The sequence below is a fragment of the Molothrus aeneus genome, chromosome 15 (genome assembly GCF_037042795.1).
Source record: "Molothrus aeneus isolate 106 chromosome 15, BPBGC_Maene_1.0, whole genome shotgun sequence".
NCBI classification, from domain to species: domain Eukaryota; kingdom Metazoa; phylum Chordata; class Aves; order Passeriformes; family Icteridae; genus Molothrus; species Molothrus aeneus.
In genome coordinates, this window is record NC_089660.1 from 423,687 (window position 1) to 446,584 (window position 22,898).

Sequence of the window (22,898 nt, forward strand, 5' to 3'; positions counted from 1 at the left end):
CGATGCAAGTACTGTATTTAGACATCCCTTCCTGTTCCTGAGCCTCTGCTCCCCAAGTGGGAAGGACCCACAGACACGTGGGTCCATCCCTTATTCTGTCTCATATGGGATCTCTGCAGAAGCACAGCATAACTCAACTGTTTGCAATGCTCTACGTCAAAGCCGATTTGGGGATGCTTTAATCTACAGATTAACGAGAGAATAGATGTGCCTAGGGACTCTGTAATCTAGAGATTACTGAGAGGACTGGGAGCAGGTAATGATGTGGCTGACCCACTGCAGATGGACTGTGAGGAGGGTGCCTGGTCCCTGGTAATGGCTTGTGTCTGTCTCTGTCCCCTCAGTTCTGTGCAAGAAGCAAGCTGCTGCCTCTCCAGCGCTGGGGAAAGCTGGGTCACTCCCAGGAGGCACCAACAGCACCCAAAGGGGTCTGGCCTTACAGCCTGGAGTTACCCTGGTCCCTGTTGCTGTGGGGTCTGCAGCTGCAGCAGGTCAGAACCCAGCACTGGTCAGGCCCTCAGGCCCAGCACCCCGAGCTATGCTGTGGGCGCTTGCAGGTGATCCTTGGGGTGCCAGACAGGACAGCCCCTCATCAGGTTTTGAGATGGAATTGAGGGCCTTGGTGGAGTGGTCAAGATTTATTAAATGTAGAGAGACCACCTCCGGTTGATGAGCCCCGTGGGCTGAATATTGCAGAGGGTAGGAGAATGCTAGTGGAAACGTTGCTGGTTGCTGTTTGTGTATCACCTGTTGTCTGTTGGAGACAGGATGCTGGGTGGGATGTGCTCCTGATCTGGCCCAGCAGATTGCCCCTGTGGCTGCTTGTGGGAGCAGGAGTCTGCAGGGCTGTGCCAAGCCCCTGACGCCTCCTCCCAAAAGAGCTGGTGAGATCTGGTGCCTGGAAGGTCGGTAGGTGGAAGGGCCTAATGCTGTGGCAGACATGGTAATCATCAGCTTCCCTAACTCTGCAAGCTGGGGCAGAGGTGTACCCCTGCCAGCAGGCTTAGACTCATAGAATCATTAAGGTTGAAAAAGACCTCCAAGATTATTGAGTCCAGACTTGCTTGTTAGTGATTGACTGGGGCAATAAATGCTTGTGGAAAAAATCCTTTGAGAATATGCGTGCCAGCTGCGGGGTCACAGGGAAACGCTGCTGCTGCCGGAGCTGGTGCCTGTCAGGGCGCCGTGCGGGTGAGCCACGCCCGCAGCGGAGCCGAGGCGCGTTGGCCGGGCACGGTGCTGATCAGGCGGCTTAAAAATAGCGGCTGCCTCTCGCTGCTCCTCCCCAGGGCGGCTGTGCGGCGCTCGCTGCGAGGCGCTGAGCCGGCACAAAGCCCCAGCTGCGGGCAGGGCTGGCCCGGGGCTCGGGCACCGCAGGGAGCGGCCGGGCAGGGCCGGGAGGGAGTACCGGGCAGGTACCGGGCAGGTACCGGGGCTCCGGGCAGTACCGAGGGGGAGTACCGGGCACGTACCGGGACATGTACCGGGGCACGAACTGGGGCACGTACCGGGGGGCAGTACCGGGCACGTACCGGGGCTCCGGGCAGTGCCGGGGGCACTCCGGGCACGGTGGGGAGTGCCCAGGCACGTACCGGGGCTCCGCGCAGCCGGTGCTGGTGCAGCTGCTGCACAGCCGCTCTGCCTGGAGCTGACCAAAAGGCCCCCGGACTTCTCACCTCAGCATCCCTGTGCGGAGCTGCCCTGGGCAGTGGCACCTGAGCTCTTTGCAGCCCTCCCAAATCCCCACGACTTGGGGAGCTGGCGATTGCTCTGCCCTGTGGAGGGGCAGTTGAGGCACAGCAAACCTGGAACTGGCCTGGGCCTGACCCAGCACTCTGGGAAAGGCTGAGATGCCACCGTGGCCACCTGCCCCAGCACCTGGGCACTGGAGGCCAGATGTGCACACTGGTGTGTTGTGGTGTGTTGCTTGTGTGCTGTCAGGAATGCTGTCCCCAGCTCACCTCCCTGCCATCCTCCCAGAAAAGGTGTGATTGAGCTGTTGGAGTCAATGAGGGCAGCGCTGGTTGTTGTTCTTCCCTGATGCATCATGCACCTGATTTCTTGAGGGGAAAGGGTTGCCCTGTCTGGCCCAGGGGGTCCCAGGATGGGGCAGGTGGCTGTGTGGTTTGTCTGGAATTTCTGTTGTTTTGGTTTTCAGCTTTTATCTGCTTAAGCCTCCGGAGCACAGCCCTCACTGCAGCTCAGCTCACTGTTTCAGGTTCAGCTTACAGAGGGTGTTGGGGTCCTCTGAGGTGTGGTGTGCCTTGGGAGGGAGGGGAAATGCCGGGCAGGTCAGGAGCTCTGTGCTGTGACACCACAGGAAGCTGCAGGGGCCCCGACAGCCGCGCTCAGGGAGAGCAGAGTCGGCTCCAGGCAGCTGCATGCCCAGAAGGATCCTGCCTCCCTGGCAGTGCTGCTGGTCTGCATTGCACAGAACTGTTGTGCAGCCTTTTTTGTTTCCTTCAAAGCCTGTTTCCTCACTTCCTTGGGTGCCACGAGTCAGCTGTTGGACCATCTCTTCTAATGTCATGCTAAGGCAGGTCCTGGGAATGGAAATGTAACCAGAATATAAACCAGAAACCAAAGCAGCCGATTAATCCCGCATTTTGATCTGCTCTGTCCTGCATTTCAGCTGATTCCCTGGTGTGGTCATAAAACACAACCATTATCTCAGCTTCCCCAATGTGCAAACAAATTGCTGTGATTTTCCTATGCTTGGATCAGTCCATATCCATATTCTCTGAACAACAATAAAACATTAATGGAGATAAAGACTGTTATCTCCCTCATGTCTATTTTGTCATTAGAATAACAACTTTAAATGTTAAGAGTGCTGAGATTTATAATGCCAAGCCTGCTCAGCAAAAATAAATCATGTTTCATAGAGCACATTACCATTTATTGCTGCTGTATTATCTGAAGCCAAGAGTGGGTGTTAACCCTGTGATAGCGTCCTCAAAGGGGATTTTAAATAATTTTGTAGTTTAATTTAAAAATTCTGTTGACTGCCTGGTTTGATCTGCAACTCATTTTAGTGCGAGGGGTATCAAAGCTGAACCTCTCCAAATGCTGGTAACGAGCTTGCTGAGATGTGCAACAGTGGGGGAAGCCCCAGACCCCAAAATGGCTCCTGGTTCATCTATGGCTTCAGTGAACCCAGCCCAAAACAGCCACACAAACAGGGCTCCCGAAATGTGCTCGCTTTCAAGGTGTTGCAGACTTTGGAAGACCAATGGGTTTTTAAAGTTTCATCTTGGTGTTTTCATTCTTGATATCTGGGTCCTCATCAGCTGATGGCAAGCTCATGGCAAGAGATGTGTCTCAGTTGTGATTTGACGTGTGACCTGAGCTGGTGTGGCTCCAGTCAGTGCCCTTGTGGTCCTGCCCTGCTCTCACCCTGCCCTGGCACCCTGACTGCTGTTGGGGATGGAGCAATGCTGTGCCCCAACAGTGCCCAGTGATGGTCAGCCAGCTCCAGACCGGTGTTCTGGGTGTCCTCTGCTTGCTGCAGCTGTGTTTCAGTGGTGGTGCTGCCCCTGGCTGCCTTGGCAGAGCTGGGGGCAGCGCTTGGGCCCCTGCCTGTGTGCTGCTGTGTCACCAGGTAGCCCTGAAATGAGCAGTGCAGCCTCGGTGCTGAGTTCTCCGGCATTTCCTGGCATTGCCTTTGTTGGCTCTGTGAGTAAAGGCAGGGTGGTTGGAGCCTGGGGAGCAGCAGCTTCCTGAGGAGTGCAGGCATTGGCCAAGCACCACGTGCAGGGCCTGACTGCCCATTCCTGCAGCAGCCTGGCAGCTGGGGAGACAGATCCCTTCCCTTGCAGCCTGAGTCAACTGTACTGAGCGAGAAGGGGCCAGGTCAGGGAGTGCAGGGGCAGCAGCCCTTAAGTCTGTCTCACCACAGAGCTCAGGCTGATGGGGCTAGATGCTGACCAGTGCTGGGGGGGGGGGGGCTGTAGCTTGTTTAACACCTGGCTCCTACATTAAACTCGCACAGGCACACAGTGCACATCACTGGGTGTTCTCATGTGCTTGTGGGGCACTCACCTACTGCCAGGAAGACTGCCCATCGCATGCCTGGTGCTCCAGGAGCACTGGAGCCCTTTGACAGGTGCCCGGAGACCTGCAGTGTCCAGATGTGCAGTGGGAGGCTGTTCAGCCAGCATGGAGTCCCAGGCAAACAAGCTCTGCTTCCTGGGGTCCTGCTCTGCAGATCCCTGAGGTACTGTCCTGAAGGTGAGGTGCACGGCATGGCCCCTTGAGGCAGGAGGAGCACCAGTGGAAACTCACCCGCCTGTACCTGCCTGTGGATGGGGCATGCCTGCTCTTCCTAGTTCCACTGGAAACCCCCATAATGATTAGGGGACCCTTGCATTTGCTGTTTCGGAGCAGGAGATGGGGTCTGCTGCTGGAGGTTAGGTGTCAGCACTGGTGGAGGTTGCTCCAACCACAAGTTGTCCGTGGAAACCTGCATCTCTGTGGGTTGTGGGGAATGGAAGAGAGAGAATTAGAGAGGCTGTTTTGGAGAGCCCTCCCTCACAATCCCTAAATAAACTTGGCCTTCGTTTCAGCAGGCTGACAGATTCTTAATTATAATAACAGCGTGAGCAGTGTTGCTTTGTAACTGGTTCCCCATTGAACATTTCTGGCTAGCAGGAATGGTGTGCCAGATGTCTGCCTGTGATTGCCTCTGCTTGGGAAGATCTGTTCGGGTAACACTCTCAGCTGGAGGATACGAGTCCTGCAGGGATCCAGGGGCAGTCTGCTTGTTTGCCTGATTTCTTGGCAGAAGCCAGAGTCCCACCACAATCTTCACAAGCACCTCTGCAGCAGTTTCCTTCTACAGAATTGCTCTGTTTGAAGGCACCAGAGCAAACAGGGACCTGCACCTCTCAGCAGTGACAAACTGTTGAGTTTTGGCTGAGTTTTGGCTAAGTTTTGGTGATGGTGTTTCTCCACACTGGCCTCAGGTGAGAGCTCTGCTCTGGGGGTCATGCAGCCACCTGACCCAGCATGATTTCCATCTGCAGGTCATGGCTGGAGTCCAGTGGGACCCTGCCTGCCCCTGGTGATGCCTGTGAGTCCCAGGAGCTCTGCTGGCTTTGCTCAGCAATGCTGTGAGCTGTGAGCTGTGCTTCTGCTGTGTTCTGTATGGAGAGCAGCCAGGGAGATGGGCTGGGGGGCTGGAGCTGCAGGCACTGTGGGGAGCCTCCGGACTCCTGCTAGCAAGTGTGTTATGGTGATGGAGCAAACCCCGTGCTGATGGGCTGCCATGCTGCTGGCATCCTGGGGGTACTGAGGGAAGCCCCTCTGCTCCTGTGGAGCTCAGCACAGGCTCTCCTGCAGCAGAGACCTGGCTATGGATCCTGTTCCATACTGTCATTTGGCAACTTGATGCAATGTTTTTCATTAGGAGTCCTGCAATGTGCAGCAGCGAGGTGTTACTGATTGAGCAGCTCCAGCTGTAACAGGGTATTCAGCTTTTTGATGGAAGTTATCAGGCAGAAAAATATTGGGCATAAAAACAAAGCTAGGCGTCAGTACCTGTGGCACTAAATGGTTGAATTCACCCAAGATTGTGAAGATGATGCTGTGTAGAGATTAACTTGTAGCTGGGGCTGTTTCTGGTGACGGTGAGGCCAGATCCATGTCTCCCATGGACCTTTGGATGGTCAGAGTTCCTCACCATTGCCATCAGTGGCAACAGCTTCTGCTGACAGGCTGGTTTGGAGGTCAGCCTGAGTCAGAGAATTCATCTGGGTGTAGCATAGAAGGGAGAAGAGTGGCTCTTGGTTCTCATCCAACACACCTCCACCAGCAGCTCTCAAAGCACTTCATAAACAGGATCTTACACGTGCCACGCTGGGCATGGGCCTTGCTTTGAAGTTGGAGCTGAAGTCTGCTGTGTTTCCTTGTTTGCATGGGGCTCTGGGGAGGACACTGAAGTCTTGTCATATTTGGACATTTGATCAAATGTAAGAACTTTCTAATTAGGATGTTTATGAGTTAATCACATGTGACACTTCATTTGCTCCCTGCTGCAAGCCTGAGATGTGTGTGAGGATGTGGGGAAGTGGATCATCCTTTTTTTGGCTTTGTGTCACCCTAATGCATTATCTCCATCTGGTTGTCTCCTCCCTCCTTGTGTCCCTCAGCTGGAAGTGTGTACCAGTGGCTATTAATAGATGAATCCTGCAACAGTCTGTTCTTGCAGATGGGATTCTCAGCTTCTGAAGCCTAAAACTCATTACAAATAAAGCAATACGCTGTGTGGTCCTTAATACAATTAGCCCTGCTCTAAGTTGGGCTCTCAGGGCCAAATGCTGCTGTCAGTTTCCATGTGAAGGCTGCCTGGGCGTGTCATGGGCTGTAGATCCCAACCCACATGTTCCCTGGCCCTGGCTGAGGATGGACACGGCCATGGTGCTTTGTCTGCTAAATGCAGGTGTGAGATCCTGTCCCTGTCATCTCTGGCTGTGTGGCCCCAGTGTCCCGTGTGCTTTACAGGGATGGGAGGACTGTGGTTCTACATGTCTGTGTTGCAGAAGGATGTTGTCTTTTGAGGCCTTTGACTTACCACCCATCCTGCCACCTCCTTGAACAGCCAAAAGCAGCCCCAGTGCAAGGTGTCCTCTTTGCACCAAGGCTCTCTCGCAGGCAGGCAGATGCCATCTCCCCCTTCCTGATGGGGTATTCTACCTGTGGAAGGAGGCAGAAGGACAGAGGAATGTTCACAAGCATTTTGGGGAGCCTTTTCTCAGGGATGAGCAGTTGTGAATCGAAGAGCCCATATGGCTGTGGACAGTTAACTGTGTCTCCACTTGCTGCTGTGCATGTCTGTGTGCTTGGCTGCACAGACACACACAGACACACACAGACAGACAGACACACACATGCACATGCAGACACACAGACAGACACAGACACAGACAGACACGCACACACATGCACACGCAGACACAGACAGACACACACACACACAGACACACGCAGACACACACACACGCACACACACACACATACACACACACGCACACACACACACACACACACACACACGCACACACACTTGTCACCACCTCTAGTGAACCTTCTGCTTGCTGGGCTTGGAGTCATGGCTCTTGCCTTTTCTTTCACTCACCCCTGCCCCTTCCCAGCTCTCAGCTTCTCATGGGGCAAGGGGTGGGTCCAGCCATGGACCTGCTGATGTGGGAGCAGCAGGAGAGTGGTGCAGGGTGAGCCAGAGCCCTCTTTCTGATGCAGGAGGAAATATTCTGCACAGAGCTGCCAGAAATTGCTCCAAATTGTGCTCATGTCTGGTGTGTTTGCCTTTGCCAGGGACCCAAGCAGCCTGGGCAACCAGAGGGGCTTTGGAGTACTATTCTTAAAGGCTTTGTTTCTTTAATTAAGAGGGCTCTGCTTTCTCTTGAGAAGGAAGCTGTGAGGATCTGTTTTCAGATCCATTTCACTGCACCTTTCATGTTCTGGAGGGACTCATCTCAGCAGGAATGCTCATGTTCCCATGTGCAGGAGGTGTCTGTCCATGTCAGGCTGGGTGTCTTGCCCTGGCTCAGCATTTGCTGGGGACAGGCAAAGCATCTTGCCCACTCGTTCAGAGTGTTTATAGGCTGTGGCTTGACCCGGGGAGTGCCCACAGCAGTGAGTGCCAGCCCTCCTCTCCAAGCAGGCACTGCAGCACCAGCTCTGCCTCGCTGGGCTTTGTCCCACAGTGGTGGTGCAGCCAGGCTGAGGAGGAATATGCGCCTTTCACTTCCCTGGCTGGGAGTGATTTTCCTGGCTCCAGGGAGGAGCTGTGCCCTGGTTTGAGGTACTGGTATACAGCAGAATTCCAGACTTGGGAGCCACTTTGTTCCTGATCTCCTGATAGCTGCTGCTTCCCCAAACCTCTTTCTTTCCCTGCCATCTGTTTCTGACAATGTGCAAAGTTATTGATGAGGTGATGAAATAGAGGACAAGGGTTTGCCAGAAAAAGGGTTTTTTCCTCTGCATATGCAGTCTCAGGCCTTCAAATGAAAGCACCCCCCTGGAAAACCTGTGTGTCAGGCTCAGGGCAGCAGCTGATGAGCAGTGGCTCCAGCCAGTGCCTTCTCAGTGCACATGGAGGCCTGGGAGGGCGTGTGGGTGGTAATTAGCAGTAGGAAATGCACCATGGTATCATCCTGGAGAGCTGTCCCCGCTGGGTGCTCAGTGTGGGCTCCCACCATCGCTGCCTCAGTGGGAGCCTGCTAACAGGCAGCTGGGCTGGCTTGCTGGATTTAGCCTTTGTTAGCCCTTGGCAGTGCTATTTGGAGGCTGGAAAGCTGTTTTAGGTATATTTAATTACAGTTTTTTCTTGCTTAGTGAATAGCTGCAGTTATTAACATGCCGTGGAAAGGGTTACAGGAGACAGCAAATATTCAAGGCATTCTTTTGTCCTCTTCTCCAAAAGACAGAGAAAACAGTTACATTTATCAGCAAGTGCTGTTTTCTGGCTAGCAGAGTTTGCAAGCAGTTTTCTGTGTTTCTTTTACTTTTCAAAAGCCATTGATTTTTGCAGTGTTGCAATTAGAAAACAAACCTATAAACTGATGTATTCCTGCATTTTAAAATGGACTTTCAGTCTCCTGCTGTCTTTTTATTGGTTTCCCAGCCCTGCTGAAAGTTGCTTAAGTCAGCATGTTGTAATTGGCCTGTGGAGATCCAGGTCTGGCTGGTGTCACTTAAAACCCAAATGGCTTTGCAATAATGTCAGTGTTTCTGGACTTCCTGCACAGGAGCAAAGCTGCCCACTCCTGCACAGCTTGTACTGCATCTGTATTGACTGGGAGCACTTGGCTAATCGCTTCCTGTAATTAAATTCTTCACTAAGAATAAAGTTAATCTTCTCAGAGCATATAAAACCTGACCCTGCCTGAGCAGGCAGAAATGCTGCTGTTTATAGGCACCTTTATCCAAGTGTAAAGGGCCCATTCCCAAAGCAGAAGCAATTGGGATAATTAGATATTCCTTGTTCTGAGTCAGGGATATATAATAATGAACTGTAAGGGATATGGTATTTTTCTGCTTGAGGTTCCATAGACTCTTGAGGTTGGAAGGGACCATTTTGCCCATTCCTCATTACTCTGGTAAGACACCACTGAGCCCTGTATATGTGATGGGATCCAGTTCTCCTTGTCAGGGTGCTGGGACTAGCTGGGGCTTTGTTGGGTTTTAAAGTTTCTTAGATTTGCATTTTCTCTGTTTGATGATGCTCAATAAGTTTGGCAGAGAGAAATGGATGAGACTTTCCCCAACTTTTTTTCTCTTTGTTTACATAAACACATTAATAAACTAATTGCCCAAATCCTTGCTGGCTGGCAGAAGCATTAAGCTTGCTATAGGCTGATGACTTAAACCATATGGTTTGGTCCCAAGGCTTCTTTGGGTTTTTAGAAGAGGTTTAAAAGGTGCCTGTTTGCATCATCTTGAAACATTGACATTCCAAGCACAAATGGTTTTGCATAATTTCTTACTCTCACTGTAGCTTTGCTCATACTCCCAAGTTCAACGTCAAAGTACTGCATCCTCACTCCTCATTATTTATGTACAGCAAAACAAAACAACATAAAGTGCCAACCAGGCATTGCTGTGTTTCATTGGATGGAGAAACTCAGACTTCTTCTGTGGCCATATAATTTCTTGTTCAATTATTAAGAGCCAAATTCAGAAGGAAGGTAACATTTCCAGCATCCTTTCCTGGAATGCAGGAGTGCTGCTGGAGAGAAAAAGTGTGTGATACCCGGAGGATGCCAGGTACTTGCCATCAGCTGCTCAGTTTGGACAATTACAGTACATTTGTCAGTTCCACTTCTATTCAGAGTGAAATCCACTCGCCAGTTCTCGCGCTCTGTTTCAGTGCAGCAGTATTTCATCAACAAACAGTGTCAACGGCGCCCAGTAGGGCAGGGCTAATATCAATTCCCCTAGTTTATTTTGTAGTACCCGTTATCTTTGCAGCAAATATTGAATCTGAAATCAGAAATGTGGGTGAAACCCGCAGCCATGCCCCAGTGAGGACAGCATTAGGGAGAGCTCGAAAGCTGAACCCTGGCTTGCTTCACTGTGAAACCTGGTGTGCCAGTTGGGTTCCCCTGCCATCATCTGGGGATCCTGCCCATCAGTTCTGCCCCAGCTGATGGACTGGCATGCAGAGGCTCTCATGGTCTGCATTCCTCCCATCATTGTGTAGATATGGGTACCAGGAAGGTTTCAGCCACTGCATTAGATGGGGGCTGAATAAATCAGAGTGCACGGATCATTGAGCCTCTTTGTTGTAAAACAAATGGCCTGTGGTCAGTTAATCATATAAAGAAACATCTCCCAGACCTCATGGCATTATTCATAAGTACTAAATCCTCTTGCAGTTTCATAAACAGAATCTCTGTTAAAATATAGGGAAATTGCAATCTGGAACAGTGTTTAGAGATGTGGCTGCCACACAGTGTGGGAAAAAGGAGGAAGAGATTTTTTTTTTCTTGCAGAGGTCTTGTCTCTCCCTCATCTGAACCATCCCTTTGCCTTCAGCTCACAGGTGCTGGACACCTGTGCTTGCTGTGTCTGCCCACCTTGTTAGGTGCTGTGGGAGCCCTGCAGGAGACAGCACTGGGGTGCCCTGGCTGCTGGGCCAGGGTGTCCCTGTCCCTGGCTGGTGGCTGTGGAGCCTTCAGTCCCTCAGTGTCCCCCTCCCTGTCCCTGGCTGGTGGCTGTGGAGCCTTCAGTCCCCCCGTGTCACAGGCTCTGGTGGGATGCCCGTGGGCTCTCAGCCACCGTGGCCTGAGCGAGGGCTGGCAGCAGCCTGGGGCCCTGGGTGCTCTGGTTTGTCTTGGCATTGCCCCTTCCATGTGATGTGGCCATCCTGGTACTGATAAATCCCCTTTGTTCCCTGCTCTCCGTTCTCCCTGCTGGAAGGGGAATCGGTGTGCTGGAAGGTTGCCTGTTCTGATGGTAACTCCCAAACTCTGTCCACCCTCTGCTTCAGTGCCATCCCCACTGCTCTGTGGTGAGTGCCAGACAAGCGGGAGCAGTAGAAGGTCACAGATTCACTGTGTTGTTTTTATCCAGATTTACCTAATTCTGTGTTAAATGGCTTTGAGGCAGCTCCCAGCCATGCGGAGCTGGGCTCTCTGGGCCATGTCCAAAGGGGCAGCTACCTTCCCATAGCACCTCTCTGCTTGGCCTGTAGTCCCTGAAAATCCATTTCTTCTGCTGAAGGCCTGGAATTCATGTCCGTTGCTTTTCCATCATGATTTAAAACAAACCCCCTAACTGTGGTGTCCCAATTTACAGTTGGTGTTTCAAGAAAGTGGCTCTTATGTGTTGCCAGCCCTCAGCACGTTCACTTGTTAAATTATGCACATGCTAATGAAGTGTGAAAATCAGCCAAATAACAACTCTCTGTAATCGCTTAATGTCCCCAGAGCATTGTGGCTTTTTTTATTATTATTATTTTATGATTTGTGACCCATTCTGAATAATGTTTCTGCAAGGCGTTCTTCCAACAACTGGGGTTAATTAGTATTTTCACTTTTCCCCCTTCTGAATGAAGCCCAAACTTGCTCACAGCCCACAGTGCAGCTTGTTTTCTGTTTTGAATTAAATAATGCCTAGATTTCTCTCAGAATAGGAAGCAGCTTTCCAGCAGAACTGTTAAAATCCACACCCTTACCCGCAGCACATACCTGGGCATAGGGGCAGGGGCTGCCCCCTGTTGAGTGTCCCGCAGCTGCTCTGGCTGTGATGGCTGTTCTGCAGAAGTGTTCTGCTCCTCGTGCCCTGGGCAGTGCTCCCCAGCCCTGGGTGAAGCACTGCCCTGTGCTGTGCAGTGACTGACCTGCCCCAAGCGCTGTCTGGGGTGTGAGACCAGCTCAAATGGCCCAGCTCTCCCTTCCCTGCGTGGTGGAGGCCACGCAGACGTGGCTGATCTGGCTGTACCTGTGCTAGGAGGATGCTGCAGGGGCAGCATGTCACTGTGGAGCTGCTGCTCCGCCTGCCTGGCGTGAGCTGGTGTCGGACGCAGTGCTGGGATGGTGCTCTGCCGCCCGAGATCAAACAATGTGATTCTCTCCTGCTGAACCTCAGCAGGCAGGAGCAGAGAGAGGGAAGCCCAGTGCCTTGTCTTTGGGTAAGTATTGGGCAGCCCATGGATGGTGTGTAGAAGCAGTGTCAGGTGATGAATGTCAGGTAACATCCATAACCTGCTTTCTCACTGACAACAGCAGGAGGAAAAGAGATGAAGTACCTAGCTCTCACCTCATTTTTAGAAGGTGAGGGCTGTAAGAGAACATACTGTTTATCACTGCAGCTTTTCAGTGGAAGTTGCTGGATGTTGTATAGTTGTGTCTATTGGCTGTTGACCATCTGACGGGAAGAGAGTTTTCCCTGGATCTAGTGACTGTCCATGCTTCTGTTTGGAAGCCTCTGACATCCCAGAATTGATTCCCTGTAACAAACAAGGGTTTTGTTTCCACTAAAGATAGCTGTATATACGAAATTTGTTATTTTTCAAGCAGAAATATTTGTTATTTCCACTTGCAGTTTATAAACAAGTGTTTTTCACTCTCTGTAACTTACCAGCAGGAGCCAGGAATGCTGCCTTGCCCACAGAGACCTTGGGCCTTCCCCAGGGACTTGAGGCTTTTGGGTGCTTTCTGCATCCCAAGTGGCAAAACTTGTAAAGTTCAAAGACAGGCTCATTTATAGCTGCAATCTGCTCCTTCAAGCTGCTGCACAAATCACTTTTAAGCAATTCATTTCAGTGGCTCAGGACATCACTTAATGAACCCAACTAAATTGAAAGAAAGAAAGTTTAATTAAAGTACTGCAAGGAAAATGTCTTGAGACAAGCTCTTCCAGGAGCAGATTGAAAATGATGGCACAGGCATCTGTCTTTCATGGGAAGAAATGTTAAAGTCAGCAGAAAATTTAGTTTGTGATGAGTTTTAGAGGGAGCAGATAAAGCGTGTGTTGTGGTCTGGCCCGTGCAGGGGCTCTGGGTTACCCTGAGCTCTTGCAGGGCCTTGTGGAGGGTTTGTGCCCCAGCAAGGAGGGCTGGCAGTGGCCTTGAGCCGTGTGTGGAGGCAGCACCCGACAGTGGCCACCTGCCACGGGCACCTGTGGCACTGGGGGAATGGGGCACATCCCAGAGGGAGGACCCTGAGCGGCACCAGCTCCTGAGGCACCAGGAGGGCAGTGGGGTGTGCTAACAGGCCGTGCCACCTCCCAGAGAGGGGCCTATGGGCACTGGGACCTGGCTGGGACAGAGGCAGGGGAATGCTGCTGGGGAGCACTGGTGTCAGTTTGAGATCTCCTGTCGGCCCAGACACGGGTGCTGAGGTGGAGGTGGCACAGCCAGGGCTCTGGGTGGCACGGCCTGCCCCAGTGCCATTGTGCTGCCACCTTAGCACAGCCCCAGGTGCTGGATTAAGCCATCTTGGGCTGATTAAATTCAAATCCGTGCAGCAAATGCCAGGGACTGTCTGCACAATGTTGGTGTGTTTGCTTTCCTGTAGAATTGGAATTGGAGCGTTAAGCACATTTTTCAAATGCCACCACTCTGACGGGCGTGGCTGCTGTGGGTGCGCCCTGCAGAGAGGTGCATTACGGCAGAGAGGGGTCATTTTCCCATGCTGAAGGTGTCCATATTCCATCGGCCACATTCCCCTTTTGCCTCCCCCTGTTCCCCTTCATGTGCCAGACCCTTTGTGTCTCCCTGCTGACCCAGCTGTGTTTCTGTCCTGGTGCTGCCCCCCAGGCTGCCTCACCTGCAGGCAGCTCATTGGGCCACCCTGTGCCCAGGCTTGCCCACGGGCCCCCATCCCTGCATCTCCAGTGTGCAATGTGCTTTGTGATCCTCTCTCTGTGGCACCCAGGGCCAGGTTCCTGTGAGAAGCTCCTGTGGGAAGCAGTAGGTGCATGTTGTGCCTCCCATGTTCAGCCAAGGGGCTTGTTCCAGGGGCACCAAAATGGAATAATGTGGCAGAGAATGACATCAGAGCAAGATGGCAACAAAATTGGGTTGTAAGCTGAAAATAGCTGCTCTACATGAGAGCAAAGATTGCTGCTTCTGAATTTTACTCACTTAGCTGACATTTGGGTACTTCTAATTAAAATTTTTCAACAGTCAATAGTTTTTGCTGATCAGCTAACAGATGGTTGCAGCAAGATGACCAGAAAGACAGACTGCATGGCACATGAAGTGTGTTGGAAATCATCCATCCCAGTGTCTGCACACCGACCCCTCGTCTGTGAGAACAGTCCAATGCAGGGCTGTGCACTGAGAGTCCCCTGGGTCTGCAAGGCAGCACCCCAGGACACAGGGGTGTGCTGAGGGTCAGAGCTGGTGCTGCAGTGCTCAGCACAGGTTACCTTTTGGGAAAAGCAGCTTTTGTGTTCCTGCTACAGACGAAGATCTTGTAAATAGTAAGAGCTCACTATTGTTACCATCTGTGAGTATCTTCCTCTGTCAGATGTTCAGGTTTTCAGCAACCAGTGATGTCCCTGGAAATCATAGGTTTTCAGAAGGTATTTTGGAACCAGGCCACTTTTTGGGTTGCTTATGCCTTTATGCCCAAGCATGAGAAGTGCCCAGACAGTTCTGTGACAGAAATCATTGGAGTTTTTAAAGATTTTAATGTGGAAAGGGTGGAGGACTTGATCAATGCTCAGCTGCTTTTTACAAAGTCTCATTATTTTAAGGGTGTATTTTGCAGATGGACTTGGATTTTCCATCACTATTCCTAAGTCCAAATCAGCCATTTTGAGGAGGTTGTGTCTGCTGTGCAGCTAAGCCTCTTGGCACAGGGATGGCAGCTAAATCCTGCGTGAGCCAAGGGACAGAGCAGTGGGATGAGCTGCCTGGAATGCTCTGGCAGTGTGAGCCAGCACAGGCAGTGAGTGTGGGGGCAGCCCAGCACGGGGCAGGAGGGCAAGGCTGCTGCCAGCCTGGGTCACTGCCCTGGTGCTGTCTCTGACCCAGCCCTGGCAACACCGGGGAGTCACTGAGGGCCGCCCTGATGTGCCCGAGTGTGTGTGCAAGATGAATAATGTAGAAAAGAATAGTAAATAGAGAAAAAAATAATTCAGGAAACGGTGGGTTTCAGTAACTGCCCAGCTCTCAGTCAGTTTGCTTTTAAACCCCCAAGGTTAGCTCTGTTGGTTAGAGCATGGTGCAAATATTGCCAATTTTGAGTCTAATCTCCATATGGGACAGCCACGTGAGTGATGGACTCATTGATCCTTGCAGATCCCTTCAAACTCAGAATATTCTGTGATTTCTTAAAAGAAGTTGCCGTGCTCTGTAGACCATGGTTTGTGGTTATCTCAGGTGTATGAGCAGAGGGTCTGTCCTGCCCCAGCCTGGGCTGTTAACTGAGGGAGCACCTGAGAACCTCTCCCACCCACCCAGTGCTGAGCTGTGTGGGGCTGGCTGGTGCCGCTGCTTGGGTCTTCTGGGGCACCCTAGAGCAGCTGTTGGTTTTCCTCACAAAGTCAGGGTTATCTGCACTGGTAGAGAGATTATTGGGTCCCAGGCTAATTGTCTTGATTTACGTGCTGTTCTGCCACCACAGGTGTGATGTGTAACAGCTTAATAAGGTGTTCATAGCCTGACAAATTAAAAATTGCCATTAATCCAAGAGCTAATGAGTTGTGCATCTTGATACAGATAGAAGAGTTTTGTGTTGTGTGCATACCCAGGACCCAGCAGCACTGGTGGGCAGGGATGGGTGCTGGGTGGGGAAGGGGCCAGGGCAGCTGGGCCAAAGGCAGCTCTGCTGCTCTGCTTCCCTCTGCTCACCTGCTCAGGTGGGCTGAGTTGTGGCTCTGCCTGAAAGCTGCCCTTCCCTTCCCTTCCCTTCCCTTCCCTTCCCTTCCCTTCCCTTCCCTTCCCTTCCCTTCCCTTCCCTTCCCTTCCCTTCCCTTCCCTTCCCTTCCCTTCCCTTCCCTTCCCTTCCCTTCCCTTCCCTTCCCGTTTTATTGTTCTGCTCCTGTTGATGACCCAGCGCACTGCATGGTCTCTGCTGGTGCACTGGGCTCTGGAGCAGCGCCTGCCCCACCCCTTCCATGTCCTGGCTCTGGGCACCTGGGGCTGTGAGAGCCTCTGTGCTGAACCCTTCCATGATGTTATTTCCTCCTGAACTCTCCTTTCCAGCAGTTCCAGTAAATTACACCTGGCCAGGATGGTGGAGTGATGTAAATTCACACTCTTGCTCGCTGGCATTCTGGAATGGGTGCTTTGGTTTGCTGGGGGATGCTGAGCGACACGAGGGCTGCTGCCAGATGGGAGTTTCTTTCGTCTAGGTTGGGTAGCACAAAATTCCTCTTTGCTGTAACAAGGGCAGAGAAATTTGGAATGTGCCAGTATTTTTAGCTGTTCGGTCTAGGAGTGTTGTTCCATTTTGGGGAAGAGGAGCAGCTGTTGGTAGGCCTGCAGCAGCATGTTGCTGTGGTGAGGAGCCGTAGGGCAGAGCTCAGCGGGGTCCAGCCCTGCCCGAGCTGCTGGGGGGTCCCGTGTGAGCCGTGACCCCGGCCCCATCCCTGCAGGAAGCAGCGCTTGGGATGGGCAGAGGGATGGGGCTGCCCAGGCTGGGAGCTCCTCAGGCACGGGGCTTTTGCACTTAGCCCATCCTTCCCTCCCCACAGCCCTGGCCTGACTGGCATGAACGGGTTGGGCAGGTGTTGTGCCGTGCTGTGCCATGCTGTGCCGTGCCGTGCCATGCTGTGCCATGTCTTGCTGTGCTTCACTTGGTGGTGTCAGCGAGCTGTGGTGTTTCAGGGCATTTTGCTGATGCTCCAGATCCTTACTGGGCTTAATGCAGTGGAATTGATTTCTGTTTCCCAGGCTATGATTCACCTCAGGAGGGGATAATCAATGCCAATCAATCACATGTGATTTTGCATGCCATTGGATTGCAGTTTAACCTCTGCTGTCCTCTGCCCTCCCACCTCACCCCCCTGCTATGGACCACACAGTTTGGGGCAGGATTGATGGCCCAGGCTCCCCACACTGCCCTGCACGTTGTACCCAGGCTTTCTCCCTCTTTAGCCTGCCCTTTCTGCACCTGAGAGGCCTTGAAGTCCCCCTGGCTTTAGTTCCTCTCCGACACTTTTTCATGGGAGTTGCATTCCAGTCTTTGGAGGAGCCTCCTGCTCTGCTGGGCTGGGGGCTGAGGGTCCAGCTCTGCTGTGGCCCTGCTGGGTTAGATCTGACCTGACAGAGGGGAGAGAAGGTCCTGGTTCCTCCAGGGTGCCTTGCAGTGTCCAGGCTGGGCATTGGTAGGTCCACAGCTCCCACCAGACTGCGCAGAGAGCCCTGCCATGGAGGGGAATTCCTCAGCACTGCCAGCACGTGCCTTTCAGAGTAAACACTTCGCTAGCTCTTTTTTTGTTTGTTTTAAGAGAAGCAGATAGAAAGGGACACCAAAGATGTCTTTTTTAAACAATGAAATGTAGAGTCTCACCATTTTCTGGGCAAAGCAAGCCCCACAGCCTGACACTGAGGGTGAGACCTGGGAGTCCTCCTTGAGAGGCTGAGGATTGGGCTGTGTTAGTCAGTTGTAATTTTAATATTTGTGTCCTTCTCAAAACCCCTTTTGAGCTCAGGGTCCATCTCCTGCCATGGCATAGTGGGATGCAGAGAAGGTGGGATGCACTGAGACCTCCACAGGGGATCTATGGGTGGACTTGTGCTCTGGCTCTCCCATTACCAGACATTGCCTCCATAAGCCTCCTAATTTTTCATTGCCTCTTTGATTTCTTCACCCTGAATGGTTTCAGATGTAGGTTTTGTCCTCAGTTAATGGGACCCGTATTGTCTCACTTGCTTTCTCCCTCATGGGCAAGCAGAGTCATGGCTTGGTTGTGCCTCCCAGTCAGGGCCCCCTCTCCATCTCCCTGCAGCCACCACTCCCCTGAGGGCTCCAATGGGGGATGAGGGAGGTGGTTGTGGTGAGTTATTACCCCACACTTATCAGTATTAAACTCCATTTGGCAACTCACTAGTCTGGGATTTGAATGACCTAAATCCTTCCTTTGGCAGCCTGGTTTGCTGTTATTTATGGTGCTTCCCAATTTATTATCATCTGCAGCTGGAGGCTTTACACACACAGTGAAGAGAGCAGAGCATCCAGAGCCCAGACCCCCAAACCCCTCCTGTCCCCTGTCCCCAGCTCTGGGGACAGAGCTGAGCGGGCAGGGGAGGCAGGGGCTGCCCCTGAAACACAGAGTTCTGTCTGGGGAAGGAATTGGTGTCACCAGGAGAGCTCCTGGGGCTGGACAAGGCTGTGGGAGAGCACCGGGGCCGGGGAAGGGGCAGGAGCACGAGGCTGATGAGGAGCAGCTGGGCAGGGGCTCAGCCTGGAGCAAGGGAGGCTCAGGGGGCACTTGTGGCTCTGCACAGCTCCTGCCAGGAGGGCACAGCTGGGGGGGCCGGGCTGTGCTCCAGGGAACAGGGACAGGAGCAGAGGGAATGGGTTCTGGTGGTACCAAGGGAAGTTTAGTTTGGATATTAGGAAAAATTCCCTTCCTGAAAGGGCTGAGCAGCCCTGGCACAGGCAGCAGTGATGGAGTCACCATCCCTAGAGGGATGTAACAGATGTGTAGATGTGACACTTGGGGACATGGGCTAGTGGTGACCTTGGCAGTGCTGGGGGAATGGCTGGATTCAATTTCAGAGGGTTTTCCCACCTGAATGATTCCATGGCTCTGTGTGGTCACAGCCCTGCCCCTCACTCTTTCCCAGAGGAGGCAGGTTCCCCTGGGAGAGCAGGCAGCAGGCACAGCCTGGGGGCTGGGGGCACCCTCTGAAGGGGTTTGAGCCCAGGGGTGTCCCTGCCACCACGGAGCGGCTGCGCTGCTGTGGCCAGGGGCACCACCCTGTGTCTGCTGGGGCCGCGCGCTCCTGGCACAGGCGCTGGGACAGGTGTGCTGTCTGTGTGTCCTGTGGCCTCCCCACCAGGACAGGTGGGACCAGGGCCCTTCTGCATGGAGCGGCTGCTGCAGCTGGAGCCGATGGGATGTGCCAGGAGCAGGGATGATGTGCCTGGAGTGCTTTGGGAGGAGGGCAATGCTTGGGATGCTCCAGGAGCAGGGATGGCAGCCCCAGGCCCCTGCCCTGGTGGGCAGAAGGAGAGGGGTGCAGTGTGGGCAGCTCCCTGCTTCAGACCAGGCTGCTCCAGGGATCCAGGGCTCAGCACCGACTGCAGCTTCCCTAGTTTATCTTCTTTCTTTTTAATAACAGATTCATTCCCTGCTCCTGGCAGAGAGCATGCCTTCCTCCACGCTGCGAGAGGGGGAGGGGGGTGTGTTGTAAATTTGCCATTTTTCTGATAAAACTGTATCGCTACGGCGGAAATCAAATCCCATCTTGGATATTTTTAGCATGAGAGGATGAAGGCTCAGAGATGCCGAGGGAAGGGAGGATGGGAGGGGAGGGAGGATGGCGGGCTGGGTCTCCATGGAAACTGTTTGCTTTAAATTCCCGCATTGGGGCACTGAGTGTGTAGGAGGTGATGAAGGAAATGAAAAAGCAAAAAAGAGGCAAGGTTTTTTCCTTTCTGTTGTCACAAAACTGCTGAAGGAACCTTAAGAGAAATGGGCATAAATTATTGATCACCTCAACAGGAATGCATGTGCATTTTGTGCATTTTCATTGGTGACCACCCTGTCTGTCCCTCGAGGGCAGCAGGTGGGGTGTGCAGCACCATGACCGACCTCTGGTCTGTTCAGAGGCACCTCTGGAAAGGAGCTGCTGCCACTCCTGAGCTGGCACCTCCATGGGACTCCCCCAGCTGCCCTCAGGATGTTCTGCTGTGCCAGGCTGCTGCTACTGCCCAGACACACCAGGGAAAGAGCCAGTGCCCAGACCATGGGTGCTGGGGGAATGATGCCTCTGTCAGCTGGGGTGGATTTGGGCTTGGCTTGGATACTTCTACTCACAAGAGGGTTTTTGGATATTTAGGGTATTTTTTTAACACATGAAAGGTGTAGTTAGCCAGGCTCTGTTGGTATCCTTGTCTGAAGTTCTGATGATGGGCATGAGCCAGCAGCAGGTCTGGGGGATCTGTGGCATGAAAGCCCCTTCTCTGTGGGGGCAGTGTGTAAATGGGGCTGGGCTGGGGGGCACAAGGGTGTCCATGGTGCCTGGCCCTGGTGTCAGACCACAGCCCTGCTCACAGGCTGGTGCATTAGATCATGTCTGAAAAACTCCTCACTGCAGCACACAAAGTTATTTTTAATTCATTGAAAGGGGAATGACCTAAAACTGGCAGCTGGTAATGGAGAGGATTAAATAGAGCAAAACAGGTACATTTTCAATTGAGTAATTTTAGAAGGAAGCAGCATGTCCCATTATGAGGTGCATGTTAGCACTGCCCAGTCACAGCCACTGAGTGCCCTGGCTGCTGCTGGAGCAGCTGCTCCCAGCCTGTTCCCAGTGCCATCCCCGTGACACCCTGGGGACACCGGGGACACCAGCTCAGCCCGTGGCTCCACAGTGATGCTCTCCAGGGTGGGGTCACCTGCTGCAGCACTGCAACCTCTCTGAGAGCCAGGGCTGAGCTGGGGCTGCTGAGCAGACTTGGTGCCAGACACAGAGGTCTCCTGCTCAGCTGGGATGCTGTCTGGGGCACACAGGTGCTGTTCTGGGGGAGCCCATGGGTGTGAGGGGGCTCTCAGGGGCCCTGTCTGGGTGATGCTGCAGCAAGGGCTGTGGGTTTGGTGTTTGGGCTGGCATCCTGGAAGACAAACCCTCAGTGGTGTTTGAGCTGCACCAGGAGCTTGGGCCACTTGCTGCATTTTGTCTTTTCTCGTTTGCTGAGGTAGCTTTCCAGTCTGTATCTGGGATAGAACTCCTGGAGAGGGAGAGGGGACAGCTCAGGTTGTGTTTCTGAGGCTTTCTCTGCTGGCACACACCAGAGCTAACACACAGGAGGGACCAGAGCAGTTCTGAGTGCTGGTGGCCGCAGCCTGGGCAGTGCCATGGCCGAGAGCACGGCCAGTGTTTGACCCGCGGCCAGCACCCAGCCCTGCCCCTGAGCCAGGGCCGCAGCCCTGCCAGTGCTGCTCTGCAGGAGTGAGAAGGGCAGGCAGTGCAAAGGCAGCAGCGAGCTGGCAGCTGTCGTGGCCGAGTGTTCATTGCAGGATCCATCCTGCCCCAGTGCTGAGGCTCCAAGGCTGCATTCATTCTTCCAGTTCCCAGCCTCGTGCTGCCACAGCCTGGCTCCCCAGGCAGTGGGTGAGCACCAGTTGGGCAGTAATTGCTGTGGAATTAACCTCTGACATTCTTCTAAAAATAGGCCAAATAAATCCAATCATTAGCAGCTCTGCCTGCGTTGCCTCGAGGGTAAACACTGCAGATTAAAGCAGTTACAGGTCTCTGTGTGTCCCCTGGCTTCTGCCACCAAGCCCAGACCCTGGAGATGGTACCTGGTTTGTGGGGAAGGGCAGCGGTGTGAGTGCAGTGGCTTCTCAGCTGATGGAGGGCTGAAAGGCACCACCTTCATTTACCTTGGAGGTTCAGCAAAGTGCAGGGGAAAGCAGCGATGTAGACGTGGTCACCTGAGCTGTTCTACCTGAGAAGCTCGGGGACAGAGGACAAAGGTGCCTTTATTTGTCTGCTCCCTCTGCTGTGAGGGTGAGGGCAAAGCACCGGCCGGGCAGAGGGTGGCACCGGGGCCAGGGGCAGCAAGCTCTGCCCAGCAGCCCGGGGCTCAGGTGAGATGCTGGGGCCGAGCCGGCACCAAGCCCTGCCCAGGTCCCAGGAGTGATTGCGTCACCCCAAAGGTGTGGGCAGCTCCCCAGGGTGTGAGGGGAGCCTGCTGTGCCATGCTGTGCTGTGCCATGCTGGGCTGTGCCATGCTGGGCTGTGCCATGCTGTGCCATGCTGTGCCATGCTGTGCCATGCTGTGCCATGCTGTGCTGTGCCATGCTGGGCTGTGCCATGCTGGGCTGTGCCATGCTGTGCCATGCTGTGCCATGCTGTGCCGTGCCATGCTGTGCCATGCTGTGCTGTGCCATGCTGTGCTGTGCCATGCTGTGCCGTGCTGTGCCATGCTGTGCTGTGCCATGCTGGGCTGTGCCATGCTGTGCCATGCTGTGCCATGCTGTGCCATGCTGTGCTGTGCCATGCTGTGCCGTGCTGTGCCATGCTGTGCCATGCTGTGCCATGCTGTGCCATGCTGTGCCGTGCCATGCCGTGCCATGCCGTGCCATGCTGTGCCATGCTGTGCCATGCTGTGCCGTGCCATGCTGTGCCATGCTGTGCCATGCTGGGCTGTGCCATGCTGTGCCATGCTGTGCCATGCTGTGCCGTGCCATGCTGTGCCATGCTGTGCTGTGCCATGCTGTGCTGTGCCATGCTGTGCCATGCTGTGCCATGCTGTGCCATGCTGTGCCGTGCCATGCCGTGCCATGCCGTGCTGTGCCATGCTGTGCCGTGCCATGCCGTGCCATGCTGTGCCATGCTGTGCCATGCTGTGCTGTGCCATGCTGTGCCATGCTGTGCCGTGCCATGCCGTGCTGTGCCATGCTGTGCCATGCTGTGCCATGCTGTGCCGTACCATGCTGTGCCATGCTGTGCCATGCTGTGCCATGCCATGCCGTGCCGTGCTGTGCTGTGCCATGCTGTGCCGTGCCATGCCGTGCCGTGCCGTGCTGTGCCGTGCTGTGCTGTGCCATGCCGTGCCATGCTGTGCCATGCTGTGCCATGCTGTGCCGTGCCATGCCGTGCCATGCTGTGCTGTGCCATGCTGTGCTGTGCCGTGCCATGCCGTGCCATGCTGTGCCATGCTGTGCCATGCCATGCTGTGCCGTGCTGTGCTGTGCCATGCCGTGCCATGCTGTGCCATGCTGTGCCATGCTGTGCCGTGCCA

General features: G+C 53.7%; 1 protein-coding gene across 2 annotated transcripts in view; it reads left to right on the forward strand.

Moving 5' to 3' along the window:
* PPP2R2B (protein phosphatase 2 regulatory subunit Bbeta) overlaps positions 1 to 22,898 on the forward strand; it is a 62,912-nt gene that overhangs the window by 23,666 nt on the left and 16,348 nt on the right. The window lies entirely within an intron of this gene.